Here is a 4,373-nt window from a genome sequence, read left to right as displayed (position 1 = left end):
TTTTGCATTGTGCCTTACTGTACTGTTGCCAATAGGGTTTCATACATAACAGAGCTCCTATAAGTCTCAGCACTTCCTGATAGGCATGACCAGTTATTTCTAAGAAACCCCTACAGACAATCCCTGAGTTTATGCAAATTGGAGTGACTGGGGGTGGGGTGTAGGGGCTTAGATAGCTGGGGTGGAGCTGCTCATCAGAAAGATTGGTCAGTTAGAGGACTTGGAACCTTCATCTCTATCCCTGACTTTATTTATTTTTTCCTTTTGAGTCACACCCAGCAATGCTCAGGGGTTACTCCTGGCTCTGTGCTCAGGAATTACTCCTGGAAGTGCTTGGGGGACCATATAGGATGGCAGGAATTAAACCTAGGTCGGCTGAATGCAAGGCAAATGTCCTACCCGATGTACTGTCATTCTGGTCCCCATCCCTGACTTGTAGGAAAGGGATGAGAGATACTGATGAAGCTCTCTGAAAAATGCTGAACAGGAGTTGAGCTTTTGGTTGGTCGAATGTATTCTCCTGGGCACAGTGCACTAGGAACAGAAACTCCTGTGCTCAGGATCTTCCAGACCATACCCCATGGGCCTTTTTAACTCACTTGATCTGTGTCCTTTATAATACACTAGTAAACATGAGGAAATGTTCCTTTGAGTTCTGTGAGTTGCTCTGCTAACCCAACTAGACTCAGAAAGGGGGTCCATGAGAATCTTTCACTTACAGCTGGTCAGAAGAACAGAAAATATCCAGATGTGAACCAATTTCTACAGTGAGGGAGAAGCTGTCTTACAGGACCTTTCACCTGTGGGATCTGACCTTATCTTCATGGGGATGATGTCTCAATTAATTGCTTAGTGATGCTTGGGAAAACCATACATTAGTACAGATTAACAGGAGAAGAACACACAAATGTACTTATCTGACACAGGAATCTTCATAAGGAAACGAAAAGCAGAAATAGTTAACCTAAGTGTTTTCATGATAGTTTTGATGAAGAATGGCAGTTATGCAGAAATAAGACAGTGAAAAAGAATGAGGTAAGTGTAGGAGACTGGGGGAATTTATTAAATCCAGTTTGTTTGCATTCTCCTCAGGATTTGTTTGTCTTAAGAGTGGAGGATGTTCCTTCCTGCGGGTGAGAGGAAAGCACACTCTATGTGATGCTTTTATCATCTGTCTCATGGAAGAAGAGTGGAGCATCACCAACTTTCATGCTTCTCCCCAGTACCCCTCCTTAAAATAGTCAAGCACCCAGGTGCAATTAATATTAATATTAATATTAAGACTAGCATGTCCTGAACCCCATCAAATGGATTCATCAAACAAGGTTTTAAAAATGGAAAATATTTTAAGAACTCAAGTAAAATAATAATGGGAGGGAATCAGAAAACACACCAAGCTCAGTGTATTTCTGTTATCTCTGAAGCCATTAATAAGCAAACAGGAAACATTTCATGCATTGGAGGGAAAATTATAATCTTTGGGATCTTTTTAGGATGCTCTGACTTAGTTATAGACTTATTTGATGTCCAGCTCCATTTTGGAGCTTGGGGTTTTGGAGTGGGGGTCAGGTAAATCGTTTCGCACTGACCTGGAAATCTATCTTTTGTAAGCAAAGAAATGTGAAACATCCCTCCTACCCTCCACTCTGGGACTTCCTGAGGTGATGATTGAACACCTAAAATGATGCGAATTTTATAAGCAGAGCCTATTTAAAAAAATTTTTAAATTTTATTGAATCACCGTGAGATAGTTACAAGCTTTCATGTTTGGGTTACAATCTCACAATGATCAAACACTCATCCCTCCACCAATGCACATTCGCCACCACCAATATCCGGGGTATACCCCCCCTTTCCCACCCTCCCCCTGCCTCTAAGGCAGACAATATTCCCCATACTCTCTCTCTACTTTGGGCATTATGGCTTGCAACACAGACACTGAGAGGTCATCATGTTTGGTCCATTATCTACTTTCGGCATGCATCTCCCATCCCAACTGGTTCCTCCAGCCATCATTTTCTTAGTGATCCCTTCTCTATTTCATCTGCCTTCTTCCCTCCGCTCATGAAGCAGTTTTCCAGCTATGGGGCAATCACCCTGGCCCTTGTATCTACCGTTTTTGGGTGTCAGCCTCATGTGATGCTACCCTACACTCCACAAATGAGATATCATCTCACACCACAGAGACTGGCACAAATTCAAAAGAACAAAAGCAACCAATGCTGGCGTGGATGTGGGGGGAAAGGGACACTCCTTCATTGTTGGTGGGAATAGCGACTGGTCCAGCCTTTCTGGAAAACAATATGGACAGTCCTTCAAAAACTAGAAATTGAGTTTCCATATGACCCCACAATACCACTTCTGGGGATATATCCCGAGGATGCAAAAGAGCACAGTAGAAATGACATCTGTACCTATATATTCATTGCAGTACTGTTCACAATAGCCAAAATATGGAAACAACCCAAGTGCCCTAAAACAGATGACTGGTTAAAGAAACTTTGGTACATCTGCACAATGGAATACTAAGCAGAGCCTTTTATTATTATTTTTTATTTTTTATTTTTTATTTTTTTTTGCTTTTTTTGAGTCACACCCGGCAATGCACAGGGGTCACTCCTGGCTCTAGCAGAGCCTTTTAAGGACTGTTTCACTCTCAGATATGGTGCAGAGAACCACCGGCTGTGTTTCCTGGGGCACAACGGTGGCGGCGCCTGGGTGCAGCTCTCCATCTCGTCCACGCGAGGGCGCTGCACTGCTGCTCCTGTGGACGCTGCGCGGTCTCGGGTGTCGGAACTGAGGCTCTGCGCACCAGGGTCCGCCGGGAGACGCGCTGCGGGCCGGGATGACGGCGAGATCCGGGCACACCGCTGTGGGACCTCCCAGCCTCGGTCCCCGGCAGCGCCGAGGGCTCCGGCCCACCCGTTTTAGCGGTCTACACTGCAGCTGGAGCTACGCGCTCGCGACCGCTGGGGGAGTTTTCCCGTGGGGGCGTGGTCCAGCTCGGGACTGACCGCTGGCCCTGTGGGGATGCCCTTGCCGGGGGCGAGTGCTGGAGCTGCTTGTCGGGACTCGGGGTGCGGGTAAAGGAGCTCAAGCAAAGAGGCACCGAGACCCCAGGGGCGGGCGCTGGAAGCTGGGGTTTCAGGCGTGAGCGGGTGGCTCAAGTGCAGGACAAGGGCGGACTGGGAGCAGCTTGCGCGGCGCGCAGGGTAGGTGCGCCGGGAAGCCCGAGCCACAGCGCGGGGTGGGTGGGAGGAGGGGAAGGTCCTGATTTTTCTGCATACTGACCTAGGACGGCTCTGGTCCGTTCTGCATTCATCCTGCCTTCCGGTACTGGTGAGGGGGGGGAGGCTCAGACCCTGATATCTGAGCGTGGGGACCTTGGCGACTCTGGTCAGCTCTGTGAAATGCCTCCCTTAATCATCACAGAGGGATGTCCAGCGCCAGCCGTCCTCTGGGGGTCCCCCTCTCAGTGCTGACACTAGCTTCCTATTGGTGGTTCGGCGGGCTCCATCCACGCTGGGCAGCGAGCCCACAAGGCCCTGCCCTCATTCTTGTCCCTTTTCCCAGATACAGCCTGACCTGAAGCCTTCAAGTTCTTAAAAGAATTCCGGCGGAGCTTGGTCGCGTCCTGACTGATCCTCTAAAAAGTCAGAGGAAGAACGTAGAACACAGGGAGAAAAGGCACTGCTCAGGAGGCATGTGAGATGGACATGAATGTTTCTAGGCTATTTCAACCCGGTAGAAGTGATCAGGTAGAAAGGAGAAAAAAAAATGTCAAACGTTGCCATCTCCAAACCATTGCCTTGGAATTCTGTTCATGCAAGTCATTCTGCATTATTCAGTTTGCCTAAATGGTGTTTGGGGTTTCTATTCCTCCCTTGCCACACAACCCAATTTATAAAGGTATCATGGTTTACATAGCTTTTGAAATTCTTGTTTTATTCTGCACTGTTGCTACCCTTCTATCCCCACCACCCCCAGTCAGCATCAGGATCCCCACCTCCTTCGTTCTTGTGATCTGATCGTGTCTCCAGGTGTGTTTACCTGGGGGATTATCTAGGCCCTCGCTTTATTTCTTTATACTTCGCATATGCATAAGATTTTCCAGTATTTGTCTTTTTAAATTTCCAACTCACTTCAATTAGCACTGATACCCTCCAACTCCATCCAACTTATAACAAACCACAAGATTTCATCTTTTATCAGAGCTGAGTAGTATTCCATTGTGTATATACACTACAGTTTCTATTTATTTGGGGAGGAGGGCTGGGCCACAACTGGCTGTGCTCAGGGCTTACTCTAGGCTTTGTGCTTGGGGTCACTCCTAGTGGTGCTTGGGAGTGAACTAGGGTCCACCTCATTCATGT

This window comes from Sorex araneus, chromosome 1 (assembly GCF_027595985.1).
Source record: "Sorex araneus isolate mSorAra2 chromosome 1, mSorAra2.pri, whole genome shotgun sequence".
NCBI lineage: Eukaryota > Metazoa > Chordata > Mammalia > Eulipotyphla > Soricidae > Sorex > Sorex araneus.
Note: the sequence above shows the minus strand (reverse complement) of the source record.